Source organism: Heterodontus francisci, chromosome 9 (genome assembly GCF_036365525.1).
Source record: "Heterodontus francisci isolate sHetFra1 chromosome 9, sHetFra1.hap1, whole genome shotgun sequence".
NCBI lineage: Eukaryota > Metazoa > Chordata > Chondrichthyes > Heterodontiformes > Heterodontidae > Heterodontus > Heterodontus francisci.
Genome location: NC_090379.1, coordinates 4,468,623 through 4,486,685, shown reverse-complemented (window position 1 = coordinate 4,486,685; position 18,063 = coordinate 4,468,623). Strand labels below are relative to the sequence as shown.

The 18,063-nt window shown below is 43.6% G+C and overlaps 1 protein-coding gene across 11 annotated transcripts in view; it reads left to right on the top strand.

Moving 5' to 3' along the window:
- The first annotated feature begins 537 nt into the window (after nt 1–537).
- The window catches only part of ttll5 (tubulin tyrosine ligase-like family, member 5), a 432,290-nt gene continuing 414,764 nt past the window's right edge, over nt 538–18,063 (top strand). For 7 of the 11 annotated variants that reach the window (XR_010975642.1, XM_068038454.1, XM_068038450.1 and 4 more), the window contains exon 1: nt 538–662. The gene's annotated coding sequence lies outside the window, so the exon portion shown is untranslated. Of the gene's footprint in view, nt 663–5,674; nt 5,798–7,675; nt 7,853–18,063 lie in introns of all 11 variants that reach the window. The other 4 variants (XM_068038451.1, XM_068038449.1, XM_068038448.1 and 1 more) reach the window with 3 other exon arrangements.

The following is an 18,063-nucleotide window of genomic DNA, read 5'->3' as shown; positions in this document are numbered from 1 at the left end:
TTTCCTTCGCAGAAAATCCTTTCAGACCGTCGTTGGAACGGCACTAGCCCAACGGATTGTGGGAAATATAATTCACCGGTCGAGGGTTTTTTCTACATCATTCGTTTCAGTTCTTTTTTTGTTTCAATGCAGTTATAATAATAGTTATATTATCATAATTTTTTGATAACCCTTGACAAAAATTTCGACCGCAGTGCCTGTGCTCTGCGCAGGCGCACTGTAGGTATTCAGCGCCAGAGGCTGCGCTATGCGCAAGCGCACTGCTACTCCGTACACGAACCGGAATTCTCCGCAGGCGCACTGTCGCTACTCCGCACACGAAGCCGGGCTCTGCACAGGCGCAGTGTTGCTGCTCCGTTAACAAAACCGGGCTATGCGCAGGCGCACTGCAGCTACGAAATACACGTGCCCGGGCTATGCTCAGGCGTAGTATAGCCACCCGGCGATCTGTGACTTTTGTTGCCGTCGTGCTTCTGACGCAGGCGCAGTATGGTCTGCCGGCCTCCCTCGCGCAGGCGCGGTAGTCTTGGCGGGCTGGCGAGGGCACGGCGTTCAGGCTGTTGCAGTTACCAAGGGAGACGGGGTGAAGCTGCGGAGGGGAAGTGAGTGTCCTGGTGGCAACATCAGCTTGATACCGCCGGGAAGGAGGGGTAGCAGCACAGGTAAGGGAGGAAAAGATCATTCTCAACCAGTCGGTGAGGGGACGCTCTTCACTTTCCATTTAAAACGGTGACAGGTGAAAGGCTGGGTTGTTTATTTAGGCCCTGGGGAGCGGGGCAGACCGGGGTGGGGGTGGTGGGACTTTCTGCAGCTGCCAGTGCTTCAATTGATTCTAACCCTGCTTGCTTTACCCCAGTTCTGGCATCGCAAGACTTGTCCTTTATCACTGGTTTATTTGGTGTTATTGAATATCCATCCCTTAAGGTGTGTTTAATTACAGGATTGAATATATATGAGCATGTGTGTGTATGGTGTCCTTGGAGCAGGCTTTCAGCTACCCCTTCAAGACACCCTGTCGCAGATCCACATGGCCTGCATCTGGGCTCGCCAGCTGGACATGCTGGCCATCTGTGTGTATTAGTCCCCATCCGTGTAGCGGAGCCTGGTCTCCAATTGCCTCAGCCATCCCTGCTATTGGACGAATTCCTTGCTTTGCTCGGACCCAGTGGTGGTCAGTGTGCAACGGCCACCCCACGTTAAAAGAACCCACATATCTTGCACCCTCTCAAAATGAACTTCGGGACCTTGAATATCAGGATTGGACGATTCATTCACCTAAGGATCCACAACCCTGTAGTGGATGAAAGTCATCCTCGTTCCCGAGGGACAGCCTAAGAAGAAGATATGGTGTAAGTTAAATTCAAGAAGGCGCCCAGACCCAATTAATCTCTTCCTAGCAGAAGGGGATTTTACAGGGATATGTAAGATGTTATAAGAACTGGGAATGGTTAACCTGTCTTGGGGAACTGCTAAAACCACTCACTGTTCCAGAATCATCCTGGAATGCAATCCTGGAATCTGTATTACAGATCATCATCTTAAACCCCTCTCCCCTGACACACCCCACCCTCACCTCCAGCAATAAATGTGAGGAGCTCATGGACTTGTTTGTCACTAAGATCGAGACCATCTGATTAGCTGCCTCTGTTGTATTCCTCCCTTCCACTAGCCCACCTGGCCAAACATCCTGGGAAGCTGTCCGTTGCTGTAGCCCTGAACTCTCACTTTTCTCTAATTTTTCTTCTGTCTCCCCTCATACTCTCTCTCAGTTCTTGTCCATGATACTCATCCTCCTTCTCCCTCGATCCTATTCCCACTAAACTCCTGACCACCCGACTTTCCCTCCTGGTCCCCATGTTAGCCGATATTGTTGATCTCATCAGGGACTGTCCCCCTTCTTTAAATTTGCCATCATCACTCTTCTTAAAAATACCATCCCTTGCCCCACAATCCTTGCAAACTACTATCCCATCTCCAACCTTCCTTTTTTCTCAAATCCTTGAATGTATTTTCACCTCCCAATCTGTGCTCATTTTTCCCGGAACTCCATGTTTGAGTTTCTCCAATGTGGTTTCCGCCCCTGCCACAGTGCAGAATCAGCTCTTATCCAAGTCAAAAATGACAACCTATTTGACTGCAACAGAGATAAATTATCCTTCTCGACCTGTCTGCAGCCTTTGACACGGTTAACCACACCATCCTCCTCCAGTGCCTCTCTGTTATCGACCAGCTGGGTGGGACTGTGCTCATCTAATTCCATTCTCATCTATCTAATTGTAGCCAGAGTATCACCTGAAATAGCTTATCTTCTTGCTCTGTCACCGTTAGCTCTGGTGTTCTCCAAAGATATATCCTTGGCCCCTGCTATTTGTCATTTACACGCTTCCCCTCAGCGACCTCTTCCGAAAGCATAGTGTTTCCACGTGTACGCTGGCGACAATCAGCTCTTAACTCACTACCACCCTCTCTCGACTCCACTGTTGCCAAATTTATCAGACTGAGTATTGCTGAAAATGTTGTCCAATCACGGAATCACATCTAATGTTGGACACTGTTTTGAGTAAGCATGGGCTGGTTGGGTATGGCCTGTACCTTGCCGTTGCGAAGAGTGGAAGGGACATGTTGTTTGATATGATCCGCCCTTCTTTGGGACATACATACCTCGCATCACACTGGCATTGAAACATTTGCTAAATAATCCTCAGTGTGCTAAGAATTACACTGACGACTTATTTAAGATTTTTCAGTAGGGCTCACAGTGTGGCGCAATTGTGCGAAATGGAAACTACATATATTAATACTGAGGGCCCCGTTCTTTGCAGACAGAAAGAACATGTACAAACATTGCACCTGTTCCAGCTAAACAAAATAAGTGGCAGCCTATTATGACCAGGTGAGAAAGGTGTCTAGGGGTCCCTTTTCAGCCTTCACCTGGTCTTATTGTAACAGGGTTTAGTTTTAAACAGTGTTTTGAGCTCCCTCTTGGTGAATCCTTGTTCACCGCTTTCCAATTATAAGGCAAAGAAATGAGCATAAGCAGGCTTTCTTGGGTTTAAAGAAGAAAAGTGAAATTTATTAAACCTTAAACTTAAACTCTAATTTGGTTAACGCCTACAGATACACACCACGTCCGAAGCTATCATGCATACGCGATACGCACATGCAAAATAGAGACAGAAAAGAGCAGAAGGAAAATAGAGAGGTTTGAGGCAATCTCTGAAGAGGGTTTTTACTGTGCTTCGAGCTCACTGTAGTCCTTGATTATAGGTAGTCTTGCATTTCATTGGGGCCCAGTATTCTTCTTAAATCTTGTTCACTATAGGAGACTTTTCTTTCTTGGCGTTCATGTGTCTTCAATGGTTCTTCAGTTCTGTGAGAAAGAGATTGGAGAAAACAGGAGAGAGATCTTTTCAGTCCAGGAGCAAAGAGCTTTCTGACTTTCAAACGCTCTGTGGCAAGTTCAAATTCAAACAGCCAGTTAGTCATGTGACTAAACTAGTCTGACCAGGTCTTCTGTGTATTGGAGAAACAGGGGCTGGGTCCTTTGTTCCAACATTGTCTGCTAGTATGCAAAAAAGATGTCTCCGGTGAGGGGCCTGGCAATTCCTTGTGATAAGGTCCTCTTTTCTTCCCAGCAAAATTTTTAAGTTTTTAACGTTCATATGGTGAAATAATGTGTGCCCCATTCTTGGCAGGTGGGGGCCTGCGTGACAGAGCCATTTGCTGATTCATTCCTCAGGGCAGTTGACCAACCAGAGTCAAGCTGCCTGGTTTAAGTTTCAAACAAAGCTTGGCAGTTAACTGCTAGTCACCATAAACTGGTGCATTCTCCATGGCAATGCCTCTACCAATCAAAGTTCACTTGCCAACCAATCAGCACTATCTTCTCATACGGTATAAAGTCATTGGTATTCTTGCGGATTGTCCTGATGAGTGCAAGAAGAAAATCTTTGACAAAATGTCTCTATTTTCAGTAATACTCAAGTTCTGTACTACAAATGACTATTTTCATCAGACTGCTTATCTGGCTTTCAGTACTGGATGAACAGAAATTTCCTTCAAATAACATTGGGAAAACTCAAAAAACTAAAGCCACTGTTCTCAGTCCCTGCTCCAAACTCCGTACCCTAGCTACTGACTCCATCCCTATCCCTGGCAACAGTCTGAGATTAAACCAGTCTGTTCGCAAACTCGATGTCGTATTTAATGAGCTTCTGACCACATATTCGTGCCATCTCTAAGACTGCCTTTTACCACCTCTGTAGCATCGCCCGACTTCGTCCTTGTCTCAGCTCATCTGCTGCTGGAACCCTCATTTGTTACCTCTAGACTTGACTGTTCAAACGCACTCCTCGCTGGTCTCCCACATTCTATCCTCCGTAACCTTTAGGTTATCCAAAACACTGGTGCCCGTGCCTTAACTCACCAAGTCCCATTCACCATCACCCTGTGCTCACTGAATCCTGGTCAAGTAATGTCTTGATTTTAAAATTCTCAGCATGTTTTCAAATCCCTTCATGGCTTGTCCCTCCCTGCCTCTGTAATCTTCTCCAGTTCCACAACCCTTTGATATCTCTGCACTCCTCTAATTCTGGCCTCTTGAGCATCTTCGATTTTAATCAATCCACTATTGGTGGCTTCAGCCTTAGGGCTGAGGCCCTAAGGAACATAGGAGCAGGAGTAGGCCATCCAGCCCATCGGGCCTGCTCCGCCATTCAGTACGATCATGTCTGATCATTCACTTCACTGCCTTTTTCCCACACTATCCTCATATCCATTATGTCATTTGTATTTAGAAATCTGTCATTCTCTGCTTTAAACATACTCAATGACTGAGCTTCCACAGCCATCTAGGGTAGAGAATTCCAAAGATTCACAACCCTCTGAGTAAAGAAATTTCTCCTCATCTCTGTCCTAAGTGGCTTCCCCCTTATTTTGAAATTGTTTCCCCTGGTTCTGGACTCCCCAACTAGGGGAATCATCTTAGCTGCATCTACCCTGTCTATCTCTTTAAGTATTTTGTAGGTTTCAATGAGATCACCTCTCATTCTTCTAAACTGTAGAGAATACAGGCCCAGTTTCCACAGTCTCTCTTCATAGATCAGTCCCACCATCCCGGGAGCAAATCTGGTGAATCTTTGTTGCACTCCCTCTATGGCAATATCGTTCCTAAGATAAGGGGACCAAAACTGCACAGAATATCGGTGCAGTCTAACCAAGGTTCTATACAATTAAAGCAAGACTTCACTACACCTCTAATCAAGTCCTCTTGCGATAAAGGGTAGCATACCATTCGCCTTCTTAATTGCTCGCTGCACCTGCATGTTAGCTTTCAGTGTGTCATACAGGCCCCACCTTCCAAGAATGAGGCACATTAATTTTGCCTCTTGGACATTAAATTTCAAATTGTTGCTGGGAAGAAGAGACGACCTGTTACACGGGGTTGTCGGGACCCTGGCTGGAAAGACATTTTAACAGACAGTGTTGGAACAAAGGAGCTATCCCCGCTCCAATACAATCACAAAACAGACCTGGTCAAACCAGTTGGTTACATGACTACCCTGCTGGCCAACTTTGGGAGTTACAAATTGTAGAGACTGTTTGAACTGGCAGAAGGCAGTTTTGCTCCTGTACTGAGAATATCTCTCTCCTGTCTGCTCCCATCTCTTACAAGCCTCTAAATCCACTGATGGCACATGAACCCCAAGAGAGAAAAGTCTCCTCCAGTGAACAAGGTTTAAGAAGAATACTGGGCCCCAACAAAAAGCAAGATATACCTACAATCAAGAACTCTACAGTGAGCTCAAAGAACCGTAACAACAACTCTTTAGATATTGCCTCAAACTTTTCCACTTTATTCTTCTCTATTCTGTCTCTTGCATGCTCGTATGGGCGCATCGTGTATCCGTAGGCGTTAACTGAATTTAAGTTTAATAAATTTCAACTTTTCTTCTTTAAACCTAAGATAGCCTGTTTGTGCTGGTTTCTTTGCCTTATAATTGGAAAGAGGTGAACAAGGATTCACCAAGGGGGAGCTAAAAACACAGTGTGTTTAAAAATAAAACCCTGTTATAGTAAAACTAGGTGAAGGCTGAAAGGGAACCCGAGACCTCTTTCTCACCTTGCCGTAACAAGTACTTATTGACAAGGATACCCAGGTCCCTTTGTACATCTACACTTTCTAATCTCTTATCATTTAAGAAATGCTCTGTTCCACCTACCAAAGTGGATAACCTCACATTTTTCCACATTATATTCCATCTGTCACTTTCTTGCCCACTCACTAAGTCTGTCCAAATCCCCTTGAAGTCACTTTGCATCTTCCTCACAACACACATTCTCTCACCTAGTTTTCCATCATCCGCAAGCTTGGAAATACTACATTTGGTCCCCACATCCGAATCCTTGATCTATATTGTGAACAGCTGGGGCCCAAGCACTGATCCCTGTGGTACCCCACTAATCACAGCCTGCCAACACAAGAATGATCCGTTTATTCCTACTCTCTATTTTCTGCCTGTTAACCAATCCTTAATCTATGCCAGTATATTACCTCCTATCCCATGTGCATTAATTTTGCTAACTAACCTCCTGTGGGGGATTTTATCAAAGGCCTTTTGAAAATCCAAGTATACCATGTCCACCGACTCCCCTTTGTCAATTCTGTTAGTAACATATTCAAAAACTCCAACAGATTTGTCAAACATGATTTCCCATTCATAAATCCATGTTGACTATGCCCAATCAGATCATTATTATCCAAGTGTCCATTTATCGCATCCTTTAGAATAGATTCTAGCATTTTCCCAATGACTGATGTAAGGCTAACAGGTCTGTAATTCCCTGTTTTCTCTCTCCCTCCCTTCTTAAATAATGGGGTGACATTTGCGACCTTCCAATTTGCAGGAACTGCTCCAGAATCTATAGAATTTTGGAAGATGATCACAAATGCATCCACTATCTCCTTAGCTACCTCTTTCAACACTCTGGGATGTAGAATATCAGGTCCTGGGGACTTATCAACCTTCAGCCCCATTAATTTCTCCATACAACCTTCTTACTAATTTCCTTCAATTCCTCATTCGACCTAATCCCTTGGATCTCTAATTCTGGGAGATTCCTTGTATTTTCATCAGTGAAGACAGACACAAAGTAATTATTTAGCTTCGCTGGCATTTCTCTATTCCCCATTATAAATTCTCCTGACTCTTCCTGTAATGGACCCACATTCGTCTTAGTCAAACATTTCCTTTTTACCTACCTATAGAAGCTTTTACAGTCTGATTATATATTTTTTGCTAGCTTACATTCATATTCTATTCTTTTTCTCCATTTCTTCGTCCTCCTTTGCTGTATTCTAAAATCCTCCCAATGTTCGGGTTTGCTACTGTTTCTGGCAACTTTATAGGCCTTTTCCTATAATCTTATACAATCCTTAACTTCCTTTGCTCTGTAATACCCTCCCTACACCTCTCTGACTCCCTACCTCACTTTTCTTCTAAAAGACGCTCATTAAAATGTTAGTCCAACATTTTAGTCATCTGATCGAATATCTCCTTATATGGCTCGGTATCATATTTCATTTTATAATGCTCCTGTGAAGTGCCTTGGGGCATTTTATTACATTAATTTGGCTTCTTTCTGTGCTGTAACTTTTCTATGGTTCTATTAAAAGGTACCTGGACCTGCACCTGAAGTGTTGTAACCTGCAAGGCTACGGACCAGGTGCTGGAAGGTGGGATTAGAATGGGCGGCTAGATTTCTTTTTCAGCTGGCGCATACACGATGGGCTGAATTACCTTTCTATGCTGTAGCTTTTCTATGGTTCTATGGTTAAAGGCACTATATAAATGTAAGTTATTGTTGAACTGTAGATGGTTATGTAAGAATGATCTAGATTGATATCCCTCATCTTTGTGCATAGCAATGTTCTCATCTTTTTATTGTAGCTTAAAAATGTCCACTGGAATTGGCAAATAGTTCAGTAAAGTGCAGCATTTCTTCAATTCTTCAATTGGAGTTTCATTGTAGATTATGTACTCAAGTCCTGTGAAAGGTTTGAATCAGCAGTATTTTAGTTAGCAACTGAGAGTTTTATAAATGGGGCCAAGCGGGAACCCATGAAAAGCCTGGTTGATTTATTTTTTGTCTGGGTGTATTTTTCACTTTTTATCCTAAAAGTACAATGCCTAAAACTGCAGATTTTTGTAAATATTTTAGAGTTACAACTCAAATAATCTGGAGGTTGCAGGCTGTCACAAGGGTCTTTGTTCTTTTTTAGTAAAAAGGCTGTTCTACTTTCCTAACTTTTGTTTTATTTGTTCGTGGGATATGGGCATGGCTGGCTAGGGCAGCAGTTATTGCCCATCCCTAATTGTCCTTGAAAAGGTGATGGTGAGCTGCCTTCTTGAACCGCTGCAGTCCATGTGGAGTAGGTACACCCACAGTGCTGTTACTAACTACAGATATACAGTTAACAGAAACCTGGCTGCAACCAGAAGATAAACATATTGGGATAAAATGTATTTAGGAAGGACAAGAAAGGAGACAGAATGGCAATATTGGTAAAAAGGGAAATAGATGTTGTAGAAAGAGTTAATGTAGACAAGGAAGGGAGACTGACAGTCAGTATGTTTGGAAGTGCAAGATAAAAATGGGCTTGTTACATTCGTAGATGTCGATGACAGATTTCCAAATTGTGAGAAGGAAATCTGCAGTCAGAGTAGAAGGATGAATTGGAATAACAAAATTACTGTTCAAGGAGATTTTAATGATCAACTTATCGATTTGAGAGAGAGAAGGGAACTAAATGGAGAAAAGGAAATGGAATGGTTGAAATATGTACAGACCTACAATGGAAAGAGGTATTGCTAAATCTGGTTAAGAAATGTAATGGATCAGGTTGATGAACATAGTGGGAGTAATGACCACAATATGAAGTGTAAGAAGAAGACTGTACAAAAACTGGAACACCAGATTGGATCTGAGCAGATTCTAGAAAGATGACTGAGCTAGCCGAGATGAGGTTGAAGGAGAAATTGGAAACCGCTGCTTTTTACTTTTCAAACAAATCCGCCCATAATTATTGAATTCGAGCCAAAAATACCAATGCCAATCCCATAAAATTGCACAATTTAAAAGTTCAACTTAACATATCAACTCACTGTAAATCAGAGGCACTGATATTGTACATTCTGTTGGAATCAAGCATTGTACCCCTCAACTCTTATTGATTTCTCACACACTGAGTGGCAGGGTAGAGGGAGTAGCCTTTACTCAGGCTTTTGTCAGTGTTGCTATGCACAGCCTATCAAATGGGACCCATGAAGCCTGTACCAGCAGTTGATCAGTGTTTCCTGAAAATTGGAATTTGGTATTTACTGGTAGCATTTCTATAAAAAGTGCAGCAGGGAGCTGGCTGTTCTTGCAGATGCAATAGGAAATTCTTGTTGAAGCAGTCCCACTATTGCATTGATGTGCTGCAATACAGAACAATAGTGACTCAGGTTGCCTACAGAAATCTGTGCTTTTCCAATCTCAGCCCCTGGGACTCCTCATGTCGAGGAGCCATAATGCTTGGCCACTGACTAACCTTATGGAGTTTCTGACTGTTGTATTTTCTTGCATTCTATGTAATTTTTTTTCATGAAGGTATCCAGTATGATTCCAATTATAAGAGTTTGTGTTTTATGTATGACGAGAGTGGTAGGAAACTTGACAACTGCATTCACATTGAAGGTGCTGTGTAACAGAACACATAATTCTAGATGGATAAAGAACTGGCTGGGCAACAGGAGACAGAGAGTAGCAGTGGAAGGGAGTTTCTCAAAATGGAGACGTGTGACCACTGGTGTTCCACAGGGATCCGTGCTGGGACCACTGTTGTTTGTGATATACATAAATGATTTGGAGGAAAGTATAGGTGGTCTGATTAGCAAGTTTGCAGACGACACTAAGATTGGTGGAGTAGCAGATAGTGAAGGGGACTGTCAGAGAATACAGCAGAATATAGATAGACTGGAGAGTTGGACAGAGAAATGGCAGATGGAGTTCAATCAGGGCAAATGCGAGGTGATGCATTTTGGAAGATCCAACTCAAGAGTGAATTATACAGTAAATGGAAAGGTCCTGGGGAAAATTGATGTACAGAGAGATTTGGGTGTTCAGGTCCATTGTTCCCTGAAGGTGGCAACGCAGGTCAATAGAGTGGTCAAGAAGGCATACGGCATGCTTTCCTTCATCGGACGAGGTATTGAGTACAAGAGTTGGCAGGTCATGTTACAGTTGTATAAGACTTTGGTTCGGCCACATTTGGAATACTGCGTGCAGTTCTGGTCGCCACATTACCAAAAGGATGTAGATGCTTTGGAGAGGGTGCAGAGGAGGTTCACCAGGATGTTGCCTGGTTATGGAGGGCGCTAGCTATGAAGAGAGGTTGAGCAGATTAGGATTATTTTCATTAGAAAGACGGAGGTTGAGGGGGGACCTGATTGAGGTGTACAAAATCATGAGAGGTATAGACAGGGTGGATAGCAAGAAGCTTTTTCCCAGAGTGGGGGATTCAATTACTAGGGGTCACGAGTTCAAAGTGAGAGGGGTAAAGTTTAGGGGGGATATGCTTGGAAAGTTCTTTACGCAGAGGGTGGTGGGTGCCTGGAACGCGTTGCCAGCGGAGGTGGTAGACGCGGGCACGATAGCGTCTTTTAAGATGTATCTAGACAGATACGTGAATGGGCAGGAAGCAAAGAGATACAGACCCTTAGAAAATAGGCGACATGTTTAGATAGAGGATCTGGATCGGCGCAGGCTTGGAGGGCCGAAGGGCCTGTTCCTGTGCTGTAATTTTCTTTGTTCTTTGTTCTTTATAATTCAGGCACAGGTAAAAAGAAAGCAGCAACTGTTGGAAGTAAATCCAAGCAATGCTGACAGAATCACAGAATGAGTAATACTCATCCCTACTTGCCCTGAGAAGTTGGCAGATTTCTGGAACTGCTCCAGTTCTTAAAGTCAACATGCTCCCATGATGGTTAGGCAATTCCAGGATTTTGACACATCAAACGCTTGCAGGTCAGGTACGGACAGGTTACATACAGAGTAAAGTTCCATCTGCGCAATCCCACCAGACACTCCCGGGGCAAGTGCAGCATGGGGTTAGATACATAGTAAAGCTCCCTGTACACTGAACCCATCAAATATCCCAGGGCAGGTACAGCACGGGATTGGCTGGAGAGTTTGGAGCACTTCCTGCTTGCAATCAGGCGAAGCAGCTGCACCTCTGCAGTCTGGTGGGAGCTGCAACTGGAGAGGAGAGTTGAGAGCTGCAACTTACAACTTAGAAGTGTGGAGCTGATTCCATCTATTGGAGAGAAAACAGGACCTACAATTTATTTTGGAGAGATGGGTGTTAGAGCACCGAAGAACTCTTTTTTTTTGTTTGGACTTTTGCGGAGGGAGGAGAGGATGGAAGATCCAGGGGTGGGACAGCCAGATTCTATGCTTTTCCTCCATCCTGCACAAAGGGAGTTCCCTTGTTACCCCAACTGCCTGGCTCAGGACGGCTGGGGCTGCCCAGGTGAAGAAAGTCTTTGTACAACAGCAAGAAGAGGAAAGAACCGGGTCGTCCAGTCGGCCCTAGCAAAGAGCCTCCCCTGACTAGAAGACTGGACTTTGGACTCTGCTGTAAGGTGTTTCAACCACCTATTTACCACACGAATTAGAATTCCACACTCCCATCTACTCCCGATTATCTTAGGTTCTTGTTAGGCAAGAGAATCAATCTACCTCCGCCTTAAAAATATTCAATGACCCCGCCTCCACCACCTTCTGAGGCAGAGAGTTCCAAAGTGGCACAATCCACAGAGAGAAAAAAAATTCTCCTCGCCTGTGTCCATAAAGGGTGACCCCTAATTTTAAAACAGTGCCCCCTAGTTCTGTACTCACCCACAAGAGGAAACATCCTTTCCACATCCACCTTGTCAAGACCGTTCAGGATTTTATGCACTTCAATCACGTCTCTCCTCACTCTTCCAAACTCCTGTGAAAACAAGTTCAGACTGCCCAACCTTTCCCCATAAGATAATCTGCTCATCCCATGTATCAATCTAGTAAACCTCCTCTGAACCGCCTCGAGCACATTCACATCCTTCCTTAAATAAGGAGATCAAAACTGCACACAGTATTCGAGATGTGGTCTCACCAATGCCCTGTATAACTGAAGCAGAACATCCTTACTTTTATTTTCAATTCCTCTCATAATAAAAGATTGCATTCCATTAGCCTTCTTCATTACTTGCTGTGATAAAAACAAGAAATGCTGGAAATACTCAGGTCTGGCGGCATCTGTGGAGAGAGAAGCAGAGTTAACGTTTCAGGTCAGTGACCTTTCTTTAGTACTTGCTGTACCTGCTTACTAACCTTGTGTGACTCATGTACTAGAATACCTGGATCCCTCTGCACTCGGAATTCTGCAGTCATTCCCCGATTAAGAAATACTCTGCTTCTTTATTCTTCCTGCCAAAGTGAACAACTTCACATTTTCCGACATTATACTCCATCTGCCAGATTTTTGCCCACTCGCTGAACCTATCTATATCAGTCTGCAACCTCCTTATGTCCTCTTCACAACATACTTTCCTACCTATATTTGTGTCATCTGCAAATTTAGCTACCATGCCATCACTCCCCTCATCTAAGTCATTGATATAAATTGTAAAAAGTTGAGGCCGCAGCACAGACCCCTGCGGGACTCCACTTGTCACATCCTGCTACTCAGTAAAGGACCCATTTATGCATACTCTCTGTTTTCTGTCAGCCAGTCAATCTTCTATCCATGCTAATATGTTACCCCCTACACCATGAGATCCTACTTTGCACAATAACCTTTTGTGTGGCACCTTGTCAAATGCCTTCTGGAAATCCAAGTACTGTACGTCAACGGGCTCCCCTTTATCCACAGCACATGTTACTCCTTCAAAGAACTCCAGTAAATTGGTTAAACATGATTTCCCTTTCACAAAACCATGCTGACTATTCCCGATTACCTTGAGTTTTTCTAAATGCCCAGCTATAGCCTCCTTAATGATTGATTCTAACAACCTTCCCATGACAGACATCGAGCTAACTGGTTTATAGTTACCCCCCTTCTTGAATAGAGGGGTTATATTTTCTACTTTCCAATCTGATGGAACCTTTCCAGAATCTAGCAAATTTTGAAAAATTAGCACCAATGCATCTACTACCCCATTAGCCATTTCTTTTAAGACCCTAGGATGAAGCCCATCAGGACCTGGGGACCTGTCAGCCCACAGCTCCATCAGTTTGCTCATTACCGCTTCTCTGGTGATTGTAATTTCACCAAGTTCCTCTCTTCCTTCTACCTCCTGATTTACAGCTATTACTGGAATGTTTTTTGTATCCTCTATAGTGAAGACTATAGAAGCAAAATATTTGTTCATTTCATCCACCATTTCCTTATTATCTACTATTAACTCCCCATTCTCTCTCTAGAGGACCAACACTCACTTTACTTACTCTTTTCATTTTTCAATGTCTGTAGAAACTTTTGCTATCTGTTTTTACGTTTCTAGTTAGCTTCCTCTCATACTCTAATTTCTTTCTCCTGATTAACCTTTTAGTCATTCTCTGCCGTTCTTGATATTCTGACCAATCATCTGACCTGCCACTCATCTTTGCATAATTATATGCTTTTTCCTTATGTTTGATGCTTTCCTTAACTTCTTTAGTTAACTCTTTAAGAGCAACATCCTCGCAGCCTTTCTCTCCCTTCCACAACTCAGCCATCAATCCACTCCTTTTCCTCTTCCTTTCCACCCATCCTCCTCTACACCTATTTCCCCCCCCCCCCCCCCCCCCCCCCGCCAATCATATTGTTTAAATTTTTTTTTAAAACCTGTCATTTGCTTTGTTTCTTAGGGGTGGGCGTGGCTGTTCGATCTCATGGCAAGCCTTTCTTCATTGGTGGCGGGGCCTTCTCGCTCATTTGCTGCGGCTGCTGCAGCTGCACCTGTTGTCCGGTTGTCATTCGAGCTGATAACGTCAAGGCATGGGGTCAAGAGCTGTGCCCACCCCAACATGTCAATAGAGGCTTGTGTAAAAGCAATGGCCGAGGTTGTTGGCCCCTTGGCCATTGTTGCTGCCTCGAAAATGTATGGGAAGGCTGTGTTTTCCTGAAGACCGAGCGGATGGTGTCCCTGGCTCTGAACAAGAGGCTTGTTGTACCCACATGTTAACTTTCTGTGTTCCTTTTATAAGCACACCCAAGTCTCTTTGAACATTGACACAAGTTGCACAACTTTTAAAAAGATTCTGTTTTCTATTCTTACAAAGAAAGTGAATAACTTCACACTTCCCTACATTATACTCCATCTGCCATCTTGTTGCTCACTCACTTAACCTGTCTATATCTCTTTTCAGCCTCTCTACATCCTCCCCGCAGCTTACCTTTCCATCTACCTTTGTATCATCAGCAAACTTATTGTTTTGATTCTTGGTGGTGTCCTGCACAGCAAGGCTTGGGTTTTCACCAAAGTTTCTCATAAGGACCGTTGGATGAAATCTGAAATGTACACAGCCCAGCAGAGTTTGGAATCTGTTTCCAGCTGGCATTACACTTGGCACACCTGGTATTTGACTCTGCCAGATTGCCACATTTGATGGTTTTCAATGTGATAGACTGGTGCTACTGCAGGCTCAGAACACAAGGTTCTAAATGGATTTCACAGGTATGAATCAGTCAATATATTCACACTGCACTTTCTACATCTCATTGTTCAATGCACTGACCTATCTTTTGGTTACTGGTTGAGGCTTATCCAGCCTTGCCTTCCGATGCTCTGTAACCAACACTATATGAAAAAATGTGACCTCTCCACTGATTTGTGGGAATCTCTTGCCCGAGACTGCCCAAAATGGAGAAGAAGCATCCACGAAGGTGCCAGCCAGTTCTAACAACGTCAACATACCCATGCAGTGACCAAGTGCAAACAGCAGCAGGAGTGTTCAGAATTTTGAGTATCCCATTCACTCGCCTCACCAAACACCACCTGCCCCACCTGTGGCAGAGTGTGCAGATCCAGAATTGGACTATTCAATCACCTAAGGACCCACAACACTGGAGTGGAAGAAAGTCATCCTCATTCCCGAGAGTTTGTCTAAGAGAGAGTGATGGAACATTCTGTTTTAAGTGGATCAAATTGCAGTTTCTGAAGTTCGGTCTGCCCTAATTCCCATGGCTGCTGCACTTAGACTTACATTAATCTATTAACACTGGATAATAAATGTCACTGGCTTCACTGAGCACACAACACTTGTGCTTTTAAACGTGCCCTCTATTCAATGGATTACTTGGGAAATACAATGATTGTCAGCTGCTGTGTTTCTACTCATTAATTTGTAATGAGGAATAACAATGGGTGTGTAAGTTCCTATTTATAGCACTTAAATAGTATATGGAGATAACTATAGTTGTCAGTCATTTATTTGTTCTGTTAAAGTTTCTGTTGTAACACAATGCCTTGACTCACAGATTAGCTCCATCACAAGGCTCACCCATTTCACTATATTGCTAGTTCCGAAGAAGGGTCACTGACCCGAAACGTTAACTCTGCTTCTCTTTCCACAGATGCTGCCAACCTGCTGAGTGGTTCCAGCATTTCTTGTTTTTATATCACTATATTGCTAGCATATCTGCATGACTTTTCCTTGAGTCCTGTCGTGTTTTTCAGTTGCTAGGCTTTCCCTTTTACAGATCTGCTTTGCTTCAGCCAGCCTCAGCTCCCTTCTGTCTAGCTCGTTCTGCTCTTTGTATCTGCGCTGCAACTTTATTTCATTTGGTTTTTCAGCACACAGTAGAAGCGTCTTATTGTTGTGAATGCTCTATTTGTCCTCTCCCATGCCCCTATATGTTTCTGGTGCACGGTTTTATTTTTAATATTAGCTGTGATTATGCCATGACTTCAGCTTGTCTGACACTTCTTCTAGTGACATTAAAGTACCACTTGTTCATTTCTTTTATAGTATTCATGGATTTGGAGAGCATAGAAGGAAACCATTCACATCATGCCTGTGCCGGCTCAGTTAGTCCTACTCTCCCTACTTTTTCCCCTTAGCCCTAGTCCTTAGAGGAGTGGAATTCAAGTGGTCAAAGTCATACATCAGCTATACAAAGCCCTGGTTAGACCACACCTGGAGTTACTGTGAGCAGTTCTATGCACCACACCTTAGGAAGGATGTATTGGCCTTGGAGCGAGTGCAGCATAGATTTACCAGAATAATACCTGGACTTTTTGATTTTTCAAGGGTTAAATTATGAGGAAAGATTACACAAAAATTTAGAAGGTTAAGTGATGATTTGATCAAAGTTTAAGATATTAAGGGCAACAGATAGGGTTTTTTTATTCGTTTCAAGGATTGTTGGCATAGCTGACAAGGCCAGCATTTGTTTCACGTCCTAATTGCCCTTGAGAAGGTGGTTGTGAGTTAGGGTAGATAGAGAGAAACTATGTCTGCTGGTTGGGAACTCTGGGACTGGGGGCATAGTCTAAAAATTAGAGCCAGACATTTCAAGAGTGAAATTAGGAAACACTTCTACACACAAAGGGTGGTCGAATTTTGGAGCTCTGTACCGCAAATAATTATGCTTTTTAAGATGCTATACTATCAAACACTTAAGGTGAATGCAGAACTGGAAACTAATATTTGTGACTGAATTACGAAGAGCCCAATTATACAATTGCTGATCCAATGTACTACAAAATGACCGTAAGCACCCAAAATGAGGGAGTAACCTACTTGTTTTCGGCCGGCGCAGGCACAATGGGCCAAGTGACCTCTTTCTGTGCCGTAAACTTTCTATGATTCTGATTAACCTTACCCTCGCCAATCTACCTGTCTCAGGTGCATCTATCCAGATGGTATTAGTAGGGCGATCATCACACAGTCTTGGTGGAGAACAAGTCCCATCTTCGCACTGAGGGCACCCTCTATTGTGTTGTGTGGGTCTGCCAATGTGTTAAGTGGGATAGTTTAAGAACAAAGCCAGCATCGAAACACAATTCCATTAGAGGCTCCCTGCTCCCTATTACTGTATTGCTGGGGCAATACTGCCAATATCAGGATGGTAAGTTGCCTTTCTGGTACCAGGGTCAAGGGTGTCACTGAACGACTGTAGGAATATATTCTGAGTGGGGAGAATAAACAGCCTGAGGTCGTGGTCCATATTGGTACCAATGGTATAGGTAGAAAGAGGGATGAGGTCCTGCAGGCAGATTTCAGGGAGCTAGGAAAGAAATTTCAGGACCTCAAAGGTAGTAATCATCTCGTTACTCCCAGTGCCACGCACTAGTGAGGATAGTGCAGCTGGATATGTGGCTGGAGAGATGGTGCAGGAGGGAGCGCTTTAGATTCCTGAGGCATTGGGATTGGTTCTGGGAAGGTGGGACCTATACAAGTTGGACCTCAATAGAGCTAGGACCAATATCATGGCAGGGAGGTTTGCTTGTGCAGTTAGGTAGGGTTTAAACCAGCTTGAATGGGCTATGGCTACCTGAGCGTAGATTTAGAAGGGAAAGAAGCAAAGTTGGAAATAGAACGCAGACAGTTAGTAACTGAGTGTGGAAGGTCGCGGAAACAAAGGCTAGAAATTGAGACAACCAAGGAGCTGTTCACTGATTAGAGGTATATACTTCAGTGCACAGAGTCTAGTGAATAAGGCAGTTGAGCTGAGGGCACAGATGGACACTTGCAAATATGATATCGCAGCTATTGCTGAAGCGTGACTTAAAGAAGGGCAGGAATGGCAGCTCAACATTTCTGGTTACAGGGTTTTCAGAAGGGATAGATTGGTTAAGGAAACAGTCACAGCTATGAGGAGGAATGATTTGCTAGAAGAATCATCAAACTGAAGAACACACACTGCTGGGAGTCTACGATTGACCCCTAAAAGTCAGAGGGAGATGGAAGATGCAGATGTATAGGAAAATTACTGAGAAGTGCACAAACAATAGGGCACTAATAGTTGGGGATTTCAACCCCCTAATATTAACT